This window comes from Carassius carassius, chromosome 37 (assembly GCF_963082965.1).
Source record: "Carassius carassius chromosome 37, fCarCar2.1, whole genome shotgun sequence".
In the NCBI taxonomy this organism is placed as follows: Eukaryota; Metazoa; Chordata; class Actinopteri; order Cypriniformes; family Cyprinidae; genus Carassius; species Carassius carassius.
Window position 1 is genome coordinate 9961558 of NC_081791.1, and position 19043 is coordinate 9980600.

General features: G+C 41.7%; 1 protein-coding gene across 4 annotated transcripts in view; it reads right to left on the reverse strand.

Annotated features, from left to right (window-relative positions):
- LOC132117969 (extracellular sulfatase Sulf-2-like) overlaps positions 1 to 19043 on the reverse strand; it is a 164053-nt gene that overhangs the window by 114243 nt on the left and 30767 nt on the right. For all 4 annotated transcript variants that reach the window (XM_059527385.1, XM_059527389.1, XM_059527388.1 and 1 more), the window contains exon 2: positions 4835 to 4886. The gene's annotated coding sequence lies outside the window, so the exon portion shown is untranslated. The remainder of the gene's footprint in view (positions 1 to 4834; positions 4887 to 19043) is intronic.

Here is a 19043-nt window from a genome sequence, read left to right on the forward strand (position 1 = left end):
CTCTCAGACACACACACACACACACACACACACACCTGCAGCCAAGGCTCAGAGGATTCAAGCGGATTGTTTACAAAGACCCAGTTGCTGCAGGGTTGTGCAAAGTCTACATACTCGAAAATAAATCACCCAGACACTTAGAAGAAGAGACAGACAGAAAGAAGTGCTTCTTCATGGTGCCTATACTAAAAAGTAACAGAAATGCTTAAGTAATAAATAGCTTTTTCAAAAAATTTAAATGTACTCTTTTTTTACTTATCCCATAGAAAACCACCTGGTTACTAAACAACTGCAGCTACAGCATGTGGGTATATTTCATTTCTTTATTTAATTTAGATTTGTTATTAATTAATATTCATATTTATTTAATTAAAATGTAATAAATGTGTTGGATGCATTGTACCTCCATTTGTCTTGTGCTCCAAACAATGTGGAATAAACATGATAGTGAGACCTTTCAGACCAGTTTTTTTAGACTAGATAAGGGGAACAAAACCTAAAAATTATATTTTCTTGATAATTTGGTATTTAAAGAAAAGGAGTACTTGGGAAATTATTATAATATAATTTAAAATCTTTTGTCTTGTGCTCCAAAAAAAATAAAATGTAATGGCAAAAACAAAATCTTCTAAAAAAAATGTAGAAGAATAAATATATACACGTGCAGTGAATGGAAGCTTGTTTCTGACACTTTAATTAAAACAAATGAATGAACAAAAATAAATGTACAACTCTTAATTTTGTCTTTGTTTCTCACAGTAGTGAGTTTTCATCTCACAATTCAGACTTTTTGACTCACACTATATATATATATATATATATATATATATATATATATATATATATTGGCTTAGACAATTAGCTTTATAATAAAAATAACACATAGTTTGCCCTTATTTAGCTATTTGTGCGTGTGAGATAGACGACAGGTTGTCCAATTGTGAACTCTAAGTGATCCACTCAATCCCCCAGCAGCCTCTCTGCCTCTGGTCACGGCTGTGGCGTTGCTGTGGAGACAGGCCATGTACTGTATATGATGGATGATTGGTTTCCTCCCATGTTGCCCCTGCACAATGCTGTTACTATGATAAATGGTACCCTAGGTAACAAATCTCTACACGTCCTTATGGCAGCGGACCACGGAAAAATACAAACAGCACTGCGGGATGGGTCACGGCCCCTCCTCTCATCTCACACACTCAAACATACAGGAAATCACACACACACACACACACACACACACACACACACACACACACACACACACACACACACACACACACACCAATAAATAACTGCAGGACACTCACTGAAGCCAATCTAAATAAAGAAGCCCAGTGCTTTGTCTGCAAACAAAAAATAGTGCTGTTTTCAGAAATTAATAATCACCCACAAACCGAAAGCTTTTGTCGCTTTATTAAAACACACATTTAAGTTCTCCTAAAAACGTGCACACTGTTCATCCCACATCCTCCCACATCTCGCCTTTTGCTGACACACACTCAAAGGAGTACTACTTCTAATGAAGTTTTCACCAAAAATAACCTTTACAAATAGAATGATGGATTAGCACTGGCTCTCTACTGGGATTTTCAAGATTACACGTGCATTATTTTTTTTTCAGAGTGTTAGATTGGGTACCGCTGTCCACAGAACACGTGCCTAATTAAGGAAAGGGAAATGACCTTATTAGAAAACATGAGTCCATCCGCCAGTCACTGCGGTGTAGAGTTTGACTGACAGCTCAAACTAACTCTTACGGGCAATTTATCAGCTTTAAAGAGCCGTGGCACATCTGATGTGGAGGTGGACGGCAGACGAACAACAAGAACTGTCCTTGTGACTATTTTGTTTTTTTACAAAAGAGAAGGATGTTCCTTTGACACCAAAAGAAAACAAGTAAAGTGACTCATGTCTCTGAAGAAGTTATTTTTACCTTCCAAACCAACAAAAGGAAATAAAAAGAAACAATGTGGAAACATGTTTATAATGTGCCAGACATGGAAATTATTTGTACAGGTAGCTCAAAAACAGCTATAAATGGCCCATTCAGACTAATTTGGTCTTAAAGCCCTTCTTAAGACTTAATATGAACTTTTTTCTTCATTTTGCAGTACAAGTACAAATGGACACACAGAAAGACAGACAGACTGACAGACAGACAAATGATCCGACAGACAGACAGCAAGACAGACAAACGGACGGACAGAAAGATAGACAGACAGACAGACAGACGGGACAGAAAGATGGACAGACAGAAAGACAGACAAACGGAGGGAGAGACAGACAGACAGGCAGACAGACAGAAAGACAGACAAACGGATAGAAAGATGGACAAACGGCCGGACAGACAGAGAGAGAGACAAACAGAGAGACAGACAGTCGACAGATAGATAGATAGATAGATAGATAGATAGATAGATAGATAGATAGATAGATAGATAGATAGATAGATAGATAGATAGATAGATAGATCAGAAGGGTGGCTCCATATTTGTTATATTTTGAACCACCAATATCCTAAATAACAATAACACTTTATTGGGTAATAGGATTTAGATGACACAAGTAGCCACCAAAAAAGTCACAAAAAATGGGATTATAGCACATTTAAACTTAATTTGAAATTGGTAAGCCAGCCGCCACTCACTACAGACATGGCACTGAGAAATGTACAATAACCACACAGAGACGCACCAAGCAAAATGAAACAAAACAGAGTGAGGGGCAGATTGAACCTGATGTTCCTTTAGCACAGCCTGCTGGGAAATCAGAATGTCTGCTTTCTAGAGCACATATCATCCCTAGAGACCGTGTGTGCCTGTAAGTGCGTGTGTGAAGGAGAAAGTGAGACTTAGACAGAAACCTTGCTTCGGAGACTAAACAGATTGTGTCTCTTTCTCACCCATACCCTCCATCCTCTAGTCCTCTAACCTCTGATGTCTTTTTCTACTCCTCTTCATATTCGGAGACACCACACACACACACACACACACACACACACACACACACACACTCACACACACACACACGCACGCACACACACACACACACACACACACACACACACACACACACACACCACTGTTCCTGCTAGCCTCTCATGACTGAAACCGTGGGACAGCTGGAAAGATTGAAACCATATGCACATTGTGCAAGAGCTAGTGTGGGTGTGTATGAGCCGGAGAGAGGAGATCTTTATCAGAGGAATCTTTGTGGAATACGTTCTCATCTTTTTGCTGGGTGGGTGTGGGAGAGAGAGCATGTGGGAGGAATAAACAGAATCAATCCAAGCGCTCACAGAAAGCCTAGGATTCAATCGTAGGTGAAAGTTCACTGACCTCCAGGTCAGGCAGAAAGACGTTTAAAACCAGTGTGTAAGCATTCTGCGTGCGACTGGTACTGTTCAGATAGCGGCACACTAACGGTTCAAAGTTTGGACACACTTGACTGATTCAGACCAGCCAACCTTGGGAAAATATTCAGAGTATTCCACAATTCACAGAAACAACAATGTGTGTGTGTGTGTCTGTGTGTCTGTGTGTCTATGAGGCAGAAGTAATGAAGCATTTTTGTGTTTTTAGTGAGGGTCGATCTACCATACAAAAAGGTCATCCCTGTGTGTGTGTTTCTGTAGTACCCCACAGAGCTCTGACCCCGTGTCCTACTTTTATTTCATTCATATACTGTATTATTCAGTCATTTCTGATTTTTTCTTTTGCATCTACGATTCTAGGCTATGACATATGATGATGCTATGTATTATCATAACATACTCTCCTACACTCACACACACAAGATGTCCTGTTTTTTTTTTTTTTTTGGACATGTTCTAAAATAATATGCTTCTATACATGTACCCTGTCAATAGCAGTATTCTGTAAATTTCTATCACAGTTCCCACTAAAACATTAAGCAGCAGAAGTCTTTTTGTGTTGCTTTTCAACATTAATAATAATATCAATGTTTCTTGAGCAGCAAACCAGTATATTAGAATGATTTCTGAAGGATCACGTGACACTGGAGAATGGAGTAATGGTGTTGAAAATTCACAGAAATAAATTATATTTTAATATATTTTAAATAGAAAAGTTATTTTAAATTGACATATTTAATGAATTATATTGTACAGTACTGTAATTTTGATCAAATAATTGCACTCTTGTTGAGCATAAGAGACTTCTTTAAAAACATAGAAAAATAAGGTAAAAAAATAAATGACTGACCCCAAATTTTTTGAACAGTATATCATTCACTTATTGTGACACTGGGGTTGATACAGTATATTGTATCTAATGTAATTATATATATATATATATATATATATATATATATATATATATATATATATATGAGGGACATTTTATTACAGATGCATGCACTTTATTTCACGTCTTCTGAACCGTTGACAACAAACACCCGCTTACCCCAAAGGCTTGGAAGAGCAAGGAGAATATTTAATATAACTCTGATTGGATTATTCTGAAAGAAGAAAGTCACATACACCTAGGATGCTTCGAGGGTGAGTAGAAGATGGATGAATTAAAAATTTTTGGTGAACTAACCCTTTAACACTTTAAGGCCAATGCGTTTTATAGCAGCACCACAGCAGTATACTGACACTACACCGTGTTCCCACCACAGCACTTTTAAATGGCACACAGTCATCTTCAACAATACGCTTTTGTTTCTCTTTGGTATAAAGAATGAACAACATGTTCAATACAGCTGCCAGGGTCTAATACAAGAGGGCAGCTTTTTTGCATAAGACAATTTCTCATCATGACAACTTGGCCATGTGCCTGTGTCATTTGTCCAACATCCTGTCACTCACCTGCCGGTCCAGAATACCGCAGGCTCACGGCTCTTCTAGTTGACTTTTTGTTCTGCAAAACAAGCAAACAGGGAAAAGGTCACATCTACTGCACAAGACCCAACTTTTTGCATCCAACTCTCAATATCACTTTCATTTGGTGCCTCTTTCAATGGCGGCAGAAGCTTATTTGCTTCTAAAGAAATTGTCAAAAAATGAATAAAAAATCAACAGGCCACATTTATTTCCTAGTCAAAAGACTTTTATGTGCTCCTTTCTCTCCCTTTTTCAGTCTCGCATTCTCTCTCTTGCCTTCCCCTCCTTTTACACTTCTTTTCTTTGTGTCTGAAGTTAAGTCTGACCAGAATACTGATGTCATGGATTTGTGCAGTGCATTTGGACATGCAGAATGACTTTCTGGCCTCTTTTTTTTCCCACCACACTGCCAGCTCCTACTGCGCTCGGAGGCCGCTGAGAGAAAGCAGGCCCAATTACCAGAGCAGGGGGGCTTAGTGAGCACCAGACCACAAAAACACACACAAATACACACACACGCACGCAAAACAGAGCGCGACAAGTTTATTCAGACGAAGAGGCCAGAAACTAGACTTGGTAATCAGGATGAAAGCTTAAAGAGACCTCAGCGAGGGAGGTTAAGATATTTAGCGTGATGGCTAATGACAGTGTGGGAACGGCTATAGGAATGTATGAGGAGAAAGAGGGAGGGAGGAGATATCCGATCGAATGGCATCAGCGCTCCATCAATCACTCTGATTAAGATGTCAAGCTGTCAATCATGAGGATTAAGCTGAGAGGGCTCATGCATATTCATCAACATCTTTAGGGTGGGATGTGAATATGTTAAGCTGTATTACAGAAGAGCTGAGACTGAAAGAGGAGGAGAGGTTATTAGTGGCCCACCATTCATCTTTAGACAAAAGCAGGGTTGAAATAGTGTTCTATTCAGCCTCAAGAAGCTAGTTGTTGAGATGTTTGTGCGCTATTCTGAACTGTGTTAAATTTGGTAAATAAAATGTATTTTGAGTCGAAATACAGGGTCAAAGGGTGAAAAAGCACTGTGACGTCAGAGCTGTGGTGTAGGGGATGGCGAGCTGTGGTGATGGTGTTGATCAAACATGGTCAAGCATGGCATGCAACTGATCCTGAGCACATTACCAAAGATCCTCGAACAAGTTCCTGTCACTATCCATTGGATGTATTTAACTACCAAGAGGGATGTGTTGTGAGCTTGTAGCTAAAGTGTTGTAGTGGTTACAAGATGAAGTCAGGGAAAGCTCAACCCCAAGTTTATGTGACAGTGATTTTCAAAGTACTTTGAAATATCTCTTTGCAAGGGCCCCTTTCTGAAATATAAAAGCAGCTAAATATTTGTATGTATAAAAAGCCATTTAATCCATGTGGGGGAAAAAGAGTAAGTCTATTATAAACAACAGGTTGTTAAAAAATGTTAATTGCTATGCACATTTTGAAGGCTATTGAACTCAAAGCACATTATTAAAATATAATGTGGAAAATAAATAAATGAATACACACATAGGAAAAAAACTAAACAAATGTTGTTATGTACTGTATTGATGCAAAAAAAAAATGTTATTTTAAATGTTAAATGGAAAATAATAAATAAATAATGTTATTAATTGTAAACTTATTAAACATAGTAACAGCTGTTAAAATACATTTTGTAAAATATTTTTATTTCATATATAAAGGCAGATATTCTATCATACAGTATAAAGACTCATTTATACTGTTTTGGAAAACAGTTTGTGTAATAGTACAAACATTTTCTTTTTTAATAGTCAAATACTTATTTGAGGCCAATGAATATCATGCAAATAATTTTAACTAAATATGGTCATGCATAAAGAGCCATTTAAACTTATTTTAAAATTATTAGAAACAGTAGGTTGTTAAAATCATTTATATTGTTATATACACTTTTGAAGTCTACTGAAGTCAAATCACATTATTAAAATATTATCTGGAAAATAAATAAATAATAATACTGCATAGATAAAATTGGTAGTTATGTTAACATGTTCACTTTGCCAGCTGTAATAAATAAATAAATAAATACAAATTGTTGTTATACTGTATACTGTTTTGAAGCCAAAGCATATTATCAAAATATTATCTTGAAAATAAGTAGTGCTGTCAAACGATTAATCACCATTAATCACACTAAAAATAAACATTTTTGTTTACATAGCATATGTATGTGTAGTGTGTATATTTACATGTATATACATTTATATATTTCCATTCTTATATTTTATATTATATAAAAATAGATTTAATAGAAAAACATAACATATTTTTCTTAAATATATACATGCATCTGTTTGTATTTATATACAGACAATAAATATATACAGTATACACACATATATTATGTGAACAAAAACATTTATTTTAGATGTGATTAATCGCGATTAATCGTTTGACAGCACTAAAACAAGTAAATAAATTTAGCAATATTATCACAATTGTGTTAAACATAAATTTATGTAAACTGACTGCTGTAAAAAATAAATGTTGTTACATATATATATATATATATATATATATATATATATATAAGGCAGATATTTCTTTTCATGTATAAAGACTAATTTGGGAAAAAAAAGTATGTGTAATATTATAAACAATTGCTTTTTTGTATTGTCAAATATTTGATTGAAGCCAAAGAGCGTTATTAAAATAATACTAAATAAATACATAACATTCAGTACTATAATCAAAATTGGTAGATTTGTTAATCATGATAATATGTGTTAATTTTGACAGCTGCAAAAATGCTTTTTTTTTTGTTATCTTAGGTTATCCATGGACCCTCCTGTAGTCCTTGACTAGAGTTTGAAAACTAGATATTCAGGTCCCTAAGGCTCTGCTTTATCATTTCATTTGAGCATGACCCATTGCCTAGAAAAATAATAACAACAAGCCACACAATGTGAAGTATCAGTCTTTGCAAAATGTAAAGCAAAAAAAGTGAAATGTTTTCATAAGAAAGAACACCATTGAAAAAAGCTTTCGACAGTCTGAACCAATCAGGTCAACCACTTAGTGAGAATCTGTGTAAGTGTGTTTCTCTGCAGCAGTGAGACATGTTAAGGTGACATTGACAGGAGGCACACGCTCAGCCATCATTCAGCATCCTTCCCTTTAGCCATAAGCCCACACTGACCCTCTCCTATTCATCTTTACATATCTGTCTCTGTCACTCCATCACCCTCTCCTCTAATCCACCACTCATTCTCTCTTCCCACTTGGATTTTCCACCATACATGACCCCCCCTTTTTTTTCTTTTTCTTTCTTCTGTTGTGTTACTTTGCCTTTTCTTCTCCTCTGCTCCCTCTTCTATCTCGCTCTTGTCAGAATGTTGAAAAGAGCCCCACACTGAGAGAAAGTTAACCACTGTAGATTAAATTAAACCCCATCAAGTAGAAAGCAGACACCAAACACCCAATGCAATATTAAAAGGCTGCACACAAGGGATGGTGTGTGCGCGTGTGAGTCTTTCTCTTCAGTCATACTTGAGCTTTCTACTCTGACTAATGTAAATCAATGATGTAAAATGGCTGCTTCCCTCACTACAGCTTCAATGACAGCAAACAGGCCCAACCACAGACCTGCTGTCGCCAAGGTGATGGATAGGTGAGAGAAAACTGATACAGAGGCGGCTTTCATCTCCCTCTCTTTCTGTCTGTCACCCTTTTCCATGCGTCATGATTACTCTCCTCTTTTTCTTCATCTCCCACTCTATTTTTGTGACCTACGTCTGTAATAGTGTATTTGGGGATAATCACACCTAACGGAAATGTGATATAATAACCGGAGGAAGATCTCTTAACTGTATTGATAGAATTTATACTGGATTACAGGTAAAAAAAAACACAAACATGGTGGATTCTGTTATCTGCTATTCTAATTCTAAAACACAAAGCAAAACAAAAAACAAAGCAAAAACAAAATAGAACATAAAAGCTAAGCAAAAACTAAATAAAAAAACTAAACATAAAAGCGAAGTAAAAAAAAACAAGCAAAGAAAAACAAAAAGGAAAGCAAATCAGAAAAACAAAGCAAAGCAAAAAACTAAACAAAACAAACAAACAAATAAACAAATGCAAAGCTAAGCGAAAAACTAAACAGAAATAAAAATACAAAACAAAAAAGAAAAAAGAAAAACAAAGCTAAGCAGAAAACTACATAAAAAAGCAAAGCAAAAAAATAAACAAAAAAACACAAAAGGCAAAGCAGAACAAAACAAGCAAAGCATAACATAAAAGCAAAGCAAAAATGAAAACAAAACATCAAACTGCAAAGCAAACCAAGACAAAGCAAAGTAAAGTGCATAAAAGCAAAGCAAAACAAAACACTACACGCAAACATGGTACAGTCTAGAGACATCATAACCATCGTAAATGGAAAAAAGTACAATAAGATCAAAGTTATTGAACAGTTAAGCACTATATTTATTTATTTGATTTTAATTTTACATTTTTTTTTTTACTATGACTAACAAGGTAAATCTACAGCATCTGTAGGATAAATTCAGTCTCAGCTAAAGTTTTGACTTCAGTTGGCATAAGAACACGACTGCTTTTTTGCTGCTATCTTCTTTATCTGAATCCCTTCCCTCCCATGACCTTCAGTAATCTCTGAGATCGTGGATTGGCCCTGATGTACAACGTGATCATTTTTTCTCATTACGCGGCCCACCGCTTGGTGTAATTTATGTTCTTATTCATATTCCGTGTGAAGGGCTTTTAATCACCACGCAGCATGCTGCTGCTTCACATAACTATTGCAAAGATGCAATTAATTCCTGCTGTTGCCCGGCTTCCTCAACAAGCCAGAAATTAATACAACACTTAAGAAATACTGACTCATTTGTTCGGAGAAGAGAGGAGAAAATGCACACAACAAACTTACAAGTGATTAACAGCACATCAACTGCATGAGAATGACCTGAGTAAAGTATTTTAAAGTAAAGTATTAGTAGGTAAAGGACTGACAGGTCACATGCATTATATTTTACATAAATTTATATTTTATTTTCGAATAGATGAGGTGTTAGAGTGCCTTGAAAGTCAGTGTGAAATAAGTTTCCTTGTCTTCATACACAGACTCTGCCTGTTAAGTCACAGATAGATTTTAGACACATGGTAGTTGAGAGGAGAGAGGAAATGGTAGGAGGAAAAAGAGGGACATGATATGAGCTGGAACTGAGCTTGCAACCCTTTCATTGGTTTTCATGTCTGGAGCAGTAACCACAGGGCCACTGCTCCAACCTATATTATATTTATCAAAAAAGATACAGGCTAAAATGTCTGATATGCTCTGTCTCTCTGTCTGGACAGTAGACCTGTCTGGCCTCTGGGGTTTGCTGTGATGCGTCCATGCTCCCAGACTTAGATTAATAATTTAGATAGTTGCTGAGCCTGGTAAGACAAGCTGATGACCGCTGGTCCGTGGGGCAATTTAAAAAAGTAATGGTGAACCAAACTAGAGCCCCTGCCTGTGTTCAGAGGCTGTAAAAAAATGTGAGTGTTCTTAAGCCTATGTGCAGTGGAAGACTAGTGAAGCTGTAATTTGTTACACATGTCAGTGAGAAAGGTATACAATTTAATATATTTTAAAATGTAATATATTCCTTTGATGCAAAGCTGAAGTGTCAGTAACATTACTCTTGTCTTCAGTGTCACATGATCATTCAGATTTGCTGATTTACTACTCAAGAAACATTTATTGTCATAATTTTTTGTGGAAACCGTGAAAGAATCTGATGAACAGAAAGGTCAAATAAACAGCATTTATTCAAAATAAAACCTTTCAAGTTTTTTATTCTTGTTGAATAAAAGTATTAATTTTGTTAATATAAATAAATCAGAATCTTACCCCAACCTTTTGAGCTGTGTGTATATTGAAAACGTATTAATAACCCCTCCATTTTTGCCATGCTTTGTTTTGTTGTTGCCTATGTTAAACTTCATCAGACCAGAGGATCTTGTTTCTTACAGTCTGAGGGTCCTCTAGGTGTTATTTATTTATTTATTTATTTTGGCAAATTCCAAATGGGTTTTCATGTGTCTTCAGAACTGAGTTTGCCCACACTGCCATAAAGACCAGATTGGTGGAGTGATGTTTGTTCTTCTGTAGGTTTTTTCCATCTCCGTATATGAGTATGGAGCTCAACTAAAGTGACCATCATCTTCTTGGTCACCACTCTAACCAAGACTCTACTCCACTGATTGCTCAGTTTGGGGCAGGAGGCCAGCTCTTGGAAGAGTTCTGGCTATTCAAAACTTCTTCCATTCAGGATAATGGAGACTACATGCTTCTCTGAACCTTCAATACAGCAATTTTTTTCTGAACTCTTCCCCAGATCTGTGGCTTGACACAATCCTGTTTCTGAGCTCTATAGGCAGTTCTTTTGACTTTAGTGCTTGATTTTTATTTTTAATATGCATTTTCAGCTGTTAGACCTTTTATTACTGACAGATATGTACCTTTCCAAATCATACCCATTCAGTTGGATTTGACACAGGTTAATTCCATTCAAAATATATTAACATCTACAAGCGATATGAATGCTCCTGAACTAAATTTCAAATGTCCTAGAAAAGATTATGCATGCTTATGCAATGTAATAATTTCTTCTTCTTCTTCTTCTTCTTTTATTTTTAAAATATATTCGCAAAGTTGTTATAAAGCTGCTTTGTCATTATGGTCTATGGAGTATAGATTGAAGTGGACAAAAACTTAAAACAATAATTTAAAGCAGTTTAACATATGGCAGCAACATTAATGTGAACACAATGTGAAAATAAATTAAGATGAATACTTCTGTAGGGTATGTATTATGTATGTGTGTGTGTGTGTGTGTTTTATATATACATACATATGTACATACATACCCTTAATGACCATAAGAGACTTTCTTAAAAAACATCAAACTACTTACATAACACAAAATATCAACCAACTGGCACATAAAAAGAAAGATTTTTTTATTGGAACTAACTTTTCTAAATCTTTAGTTTTTCAATTTCTGTGCCCGAAAATGACTACTTCCCTTCTATATAATATCCAAAAAGCAGATTATTTGCTGCTTCCAGTGAGATTTTAAAATGTGGACCTGATTTTAAAATGTGGACCAATATTTTCTAATGCAAAGACATTCAAGTGTTTTTAGGATTTAGTTAGGAAATTATCATCTTTCTAAGAATAGAAAATGGCATGATATAGGTTCAGTAAGTCTTGGTTTTAACAAACACTTTGCCGCCCTTCCCCTGTAAGTCCTGAAATCAATTCAAGGAGAGTTGCAACCTTCAGGCAGCCTAGTTTTAATCCATCTGTTATCCCTTCACTGTTTCTATTTCTCATCCACTCTTCATCCCTTTCTCTGAGTCAATTGATTCCAGAGGCCTTTCAAGCACCCAATTAAACCCTGTTAGACTAGTCCAGTAGAGCTGGTTTAATGAATGCCAGCCTAGGCTGCTCTATGATAATCTCTCCTAGTCTCTGTTTTTCCTATCCATCCTGTGTAAACTTTAACGAATCATGCTTGAGTCCAAAATTGAAAGTCATTGATCAATTCATCTTGTAGCTGTGAACCAACATAAAAGCAAGTGAGTGGAAGATAGAGTGTGTGAGGGAGAGAGAGATTGGAAATTAGTTTGGCAAAATCCAATCTCAGGAACATGTAACAAACTGCCAGATCTTATTTAAAAAGCAGAAATGGTCCTATCAACACTTACTCTGGAAATAGATGAGAAAGAGGGGGGAAACAGATGAGGAAAGAGGGGATAAACAGTAGAGAAATCCCACAAGAGCAATCATCTTACTGACCTTCAAGTGCCCAACCACACACACACACAGATGAGCAGGCAATCAGTCACATGTAAGAGGAAAAACGATGGAGAACTAATTAGCATAAAGCTATAGAAATGCTACAACAGAGTGTGAGGGTGGTGAGGCCATTCAATGCAAACACAATTTAGAGGCTTGTACAATTTTCTCCTGAGCTACAAACAAACATGCACAAGGGCAGTAGAGGTCCTGTTGGACCTTATCAGAGGCCTGACATCTTCATGAAGTCTCACACACACACACAGACACCTTGAATGCTACACTGTAGATTTCATTTAACAAACTGATGCAATCTTTTTTGACAAACATGACCCATTTTGAGCTCATGTTTAACTCATTTATGAAGGATAAACTTAGCAAGCATTGCTCAGAATAGAAAACATTTACATGATTCAATTCTCAGAGCCTCAACATCAGCAGTTAGCAGTGTTTGCTAGGGTATGTCACACCCAGGGGCTGGCTATGCTTTAACTAAGCCACACCCCTTCTCAACTTCCACCTCGAGGAGGTCCCCAAACCCGACCCAATGGCCAAGCAACACGAGAACAAGTAAGTGATAAAACAATCTTTATTTAAATATTTAAAAATAGCTTAGGGAATAGGGAAAGGGCAATTAAAACTAAACTCTGACTCGGCCCTCCAGATGGGCTATGGCCGGGAAGAGGTCAGGGAGCAAGGGGGCCACGGGGATCCGGGGCGTGGGGCTCGGGCCCCGGCCTGAGTCTTAGGTATCCGTAGCGCCCTCCTTCTTCCTCCTCTTCGCTGAATACAGCTCACGGTAAGTGCTGGTTCACTCAGTTCGTTCTCGAGGTGCCCACTCTCTTTCTCTTCCTCCACAGGCAACAGCTCTTCGCTGATTACAGCTCACAGTAAGTACTGATTCACCCAGTTCGTTCCTTGGGTGCTCACGCTCTTTCTCTTTCTCCACAGGCAACGGCTGGGACACACAGGCACAGTTAGTTCAGCTTGGTTTTGCTCTCACCTCTTCGCTGATTACAGCTCACAGTAAGTACTGGTTCACACAGTTCGTTCCTTGGGTGCTCACTCGCTTTCTCTTTCTCCACAGGCAGCGGCTGGGACACACAGGCACAGTTAGTTCAGCTTGGTTTTGCTCTCACCTCTTCGCTGATTACAGCTCACAGTAAGTACTGGTTCACACAGTTCGTTCCTTGGGTGCTCACTCGCTTTCTCTTTCTCCACAGGCAGCGGCGTAAGTACAGGTTCCCTCAGTCTCTCCTCGTGTTACCCACTCTCTCTCCTTTTCTCTCCACAGGTATCAACTTGGGCACAATAGCACAGTTAGTTTGCTTTGAATGGCTCTCACCTCTGGGCTGGACACAGCGTACTGTAAGTACAGGGTTCGCTCTATTCCTCCTCGTGTTATTCACTCTCTCTCTCCTTTCCTCTCCACAGGTATCAACTTGGGCACAATAGCACAGTTAGTTTGCTTTGAATGGCTCTCACCTCTGGGCTGGACACAGCGTACTGTAAGTACAGGGTTCGCTCTATTCCTCCTCGTGTTATTCACTCTCTCTCCTTTTCTCTCCACAGGTATCAACTTGGGCACAATAGCACAGTTAGTTTGCTTTGAATGGCTCTCACCTCTGGGCTGAACACAGCGCACTGTAAGTACAGGTTTCCTCTGTTTCTCCTTGTGTTACTCACTCTCTTTCCTTTCCTCTCCACAGGTATCAACTTAGACACAAAACACAGTTACTCTGCTTTGGATGGCTTTCACCTCTGGGCTGGACACAGCGTACCGTGCTATCTCCGGAGATCTGAAGCACGCTCACAACATATACTGTACTGAACTAGGCCAGGACCAGCAATCTCCTTGTCCTCCCACGCCGAAGTGCGTGAAGGCGGGGGTTTATCTGACAGGACACACGGCAATACACAGCAGCCCACAGCAATATACAACACCACGTCAAAATTATAGGTTTTCACAGCACGAAGACTCACCCACCACACTCAGTGTACGGAAAGGACACCCGTCTTCATTCACTTCGCTTGGTTCGGATCTGGCGATGGAATATGCGGCCTAGCTAGTGATGTCGTCGTTGCGACTACTTCAATAAGTATTCCTTCGGCTCTCCCACCACACTATATTAGGGGTAGGGCCACCCTCCTCCTCCTGGAGAGATCTACACAACGCCAGGTCAATATACAGGGCACTTTCGACTGGCTCTTAGTACTCACATCAATGCCACTTCCAATCCCCTTTTTCACGTCGTCTCAGTTCGCCGTATAATCTGTTCACTTCTCAACCTTTAAGGTTCGCGATGTCTTCACAATCATACAATTCCAGCCTGAGGGAGAGAGAGAGTTAGACAGCTACCAGCAGCGTACCAAGACGGGCACAACCCAGTGCTTCACACACACCAAAGAGAGCTTCCCAGACTGTAAAATAACTTGGCCTTAAGTACTGCCTTGTCCAGCGTATCCTCCAATCACCAACCGCTGTCCCTAACTAGGCACAGGTGCATCGAATTCCCTGATTTTCCTTCTTACGGCGCTACCGGAAGTTCCGGTGTTCTGTTTTTCCGGTCCGGGCGGAAACACTTCCGGGCGGAACCAAACTTCCCGAATTTTGGTTCCGCCCCTAAAGATCGTCACCTTGTGACATCCTCCCCCGCCAATCCGTTCTAGTCCCTAGAACGTCCTCGGGCTGTCCACTCCCCATAGCGGGCAGGGGGTCGGCCTCGGTTCTCTCGCTGGGATCGTCTCACTGGTGAATCGGGCTCAGCTTGTTCAGGGGCTGCTTCTGGTTCTCTCGGGGCGATCGGGGGTGGTGCCACCACGGGTCTCCCTGGTACCACAGCCCAACCTTCAATCCAGGGGGCCGCTGGTACAGGTTCCGTGGGGACTTCTTCCACGGCTTCAGGGTAGTTAGGGCATGGGCGAATCATGTTCCGGTGCACCACACGGTCGGGGCCTGACTTCCCTTCTGGCCGGATGGTATAGACCGGCTGCCCCGGCCTCTGCTGCCGGCAGACTACATGAGGGGTGGCCTCCCAACGGTCACTCAGTTTCCCCTTCCCCTGCCGCCGATTATCTCTCACCAACACCCTCTCTCCTGGCAGTAGAGGGGCTTCTCTAGCAGTCCGATCATACAACCGCTTACTTTTCTCTCCTGCCGTCTGTATCCTTTTCGACACCTGCTCGTAGGCGAAATGCAAGCGCTGGTGATGGCGCCCCACCCACTCCGTTACACTTGCTTCCTCTTGGTCGGCTATCACTCCTAGGACCAGGTCAGTAGGCATTCGTATGTGTCTGCCAAACATCAGGTAAGTGGGAGCGTAACCCGTAGTACTATGTATACTGTTGTTATAGGCCTGTAGGAGGTTTGGCAAGGCACTCACCCAATCGTCCTGCCGTTGTTGGTCCAAGGTCCCCAGCAGCCCCAATAGGGTCTGATTGAATCTCTCACAGCCGCCGTTCCCCTGAGGATGATACGAAGTGGTGTGAGTTTTCGTGCAACCGTACAACTGGCATAGTTCTCTAATTACCCTGGACTCAAAGTTGGCTCCTTGATCGGAGTGCAGAAACTCCGGGCATCCGAACGTCTGGAAGACGGCCCGCCATAAAACTGTAGCGGTGGTGGTTGCAGTCTGGTCGAGGGTGGGGATAGCCCAAGCGTACTTTGTGAACAAATCCGTTATTACCAAGATGTTCTGGTAGCGATCTCGTGGTCGGCCCAGTGTCAAGAAGTCCATAGCCATGATATGAAGGGGGGCCTTCGCATGGATGGGTACCATTGGCGCTCGGACCTCCCGTCTGGACTTAAACAATATGCATCTCGGGCAAGCTTGAATTAGGGCGTGCACCGATGCCTCTAGCCCGGGCCAAAAGAAGAATCTCCTAAGCAGGGACACGGTCCTCTCCTGTCCCTGATGCCCCAACTGGTTGTGGTACGCCGAAACTAAAGCCGTTACCTCATCTGCGGGTACCACGATCTGGCGTACTTCTTCGCCCAACTTCGGGTCACTGACCCTTCTGCACAAAACGCCATCTCTCAGCTCCAGCCTGTCCCATTGCCCCAGCAGCCTCCTCCCAGTATCCGTCTGGGCTAACCTCTCCGCTGGCGTCAGCCGTCGGCCCTGTTCCAGCCATTCTCTTACCAGCCGCACATCTTGATCCCTGGCCTGTCTCTCCCTCCACCGACGGGGATCCCATCCCCAGTTCTCAGGCACGGCCTCTTGTCTGCTGCCTGGTGCCTCTACTGCTCCTACCATATAGCCCTCCTCCGGGCTGGCCCCTCCGGGGCTTTCCGCTTCGGGCAGCCTTGAGAGGACGTCCGCGTTCATGTGTTCACGCCCTGGTCGGTACTGTAGTTGATAGTCAAAGTTGGCCAGTTGGGCCACCCACCGCTGCTCCACGGCTCCCAGCTTCGCCGTCTGTAAGTGTACTAATGGGTTATTGTCTGTAATGATCGTCACCTTGGCACCCCAGAGGTAGTCTTTAAATTTCTCACTTAGGGCCCACTTCAACGCCAGCAGCTCCAATTTGAAAGAACTATAGTTCGCATCGTTCCTCTCGGCTGGGTGGAGGCTCCGGCTGGCGTACGCGATGACCCTCTCAACTCCGTCCTGCCGTTGAGCCAACACCGCTCCCAGCCCGAGATTGCTGGCATCTGTATACAAAAGGAATGGTTTTGTGAAATCTGCGTATGCCAAGATAGGGGCCTGTAGCAGCTCCTGCTTCAATGTCTGGAACGCCGACTCACAATTTGCATCCCAGTCTACGTTGGGCGACCCCCGGCCCCGGTTACGACCTGTGCCAACCAGCAACTGATTAAGGGGTTTAGCAATTTTTGAAAAGTCCTTTATGAAACGCCTATAGTATCCCACAAATCCTAAAAAGGATCGCACTTGCCTCACTGTCCTCGGGGCCTTCCAGTCCTTCACGGCCGATACCTTTCCAGGATCTACGGACACTCCAGCCGCACTGACCACGTGGCCCAGAAAGTTGACTTCTCTCCGTAGTAAGTGACACTTATTGGGCTGTAGTTTCAATCCGTACTTCTCCATGGCCCGAAAGACTTCCTCGAGGTGCCTCAGGTGTGAATCAAAATCTGGGGAGTAGACAATCACATCATCCAGGTAAACTAATACTGACTCCATTAACTGACCTCCCAAGCACCGCTGCATCAGCCGCTGGAAGGTGGCCGGAGCGTTACAGAGCCCGAAAGGCATCCGGTCCCATTCAAATAGTCCAAACGGGGTTGTAAAGGCAGTCTTCTCCCGGTCTGCTTCGGCCACCTGCACCTGCCAGTAGCCACTGGCCAAATCTAGGGTAGAGTACCATGCCGACTGCGTGAGGCTGGCAAGCGAATCTTCGATCCGTGGCAAAGGGAAAGCGTCTTTCTTAGTCACGAGGTTCAGCTTACGGTAGTCCACGCAGAATCTCCAAGCCCCCGTCTTCTTTTGCACCAGCACTATGGGGGCCGCCCACGGGCTGCTGCTTTCCCTAACAACTCCTTGCTTCAGCATGCCTTGCAGGAGTGTACGTACCTCGGTATACAAAGTGGGCGGAATTGGGCGATACCTCTCCCGGCTGGGCCCTGCATCCCCGGTAGGTATATGATGTTGTACCACCTGGGTGCATCCGTAGTCTTCATCGTGGGTGGCGAACACATGCTGCCATCTCCGAAGGAGGGCCTGTAACTTCTGTGTCTGTGCCTGCTCTAAATCCTCCCCTTGTAACGACTCACCCGCCAGGTGGCTCGGCACACTCCTCTCCATACCACCCCATGGGGTGTCTACTTGTGTCAGGGCCACCTCGATGACAGTGGGGCACACCTGACGAAAACTAATATCCCTCTCTTCCCTTACTTGGTGGGATGTAACCGTTGTCAGACGGGCTAATCGTTGGTGCCGATGTAGTTGCACCGCGTATGGATGTACATTCCGTATCCTCACGGGGACTCTCCCCCGCCGGACCGTCGATAGTCCTCGTGCCACTTCCACTTGTGGACAATCCACATGGGGCTCCACCAGCACCCACTCTTCTGGGCCCGCTCTTCGGGGCGGTACTCGCGCCCACACAACAGCCTCACTTTTTGCGGGGACAGACAAAGCAAAACGACACATCACTCTTCCTACCTCTTCCTGTTCCCTGCGGACTTGGCTCATTTGCACCCTTCGACAGTCAGCTACCACACACTCCCACTTGGGCCTCTCCGCAGGTGGTATCTTCGATACGGGCCTAGCCCGAAATAGCTCTTCCCAGCAATCAGCGAGGACATTCATGCCCAACAGGGCTCGATGTGCACCCAGACAATGGTCTTGCACGATAATCACACCTTTCTGGGGGACCATCACTCCGTGAACC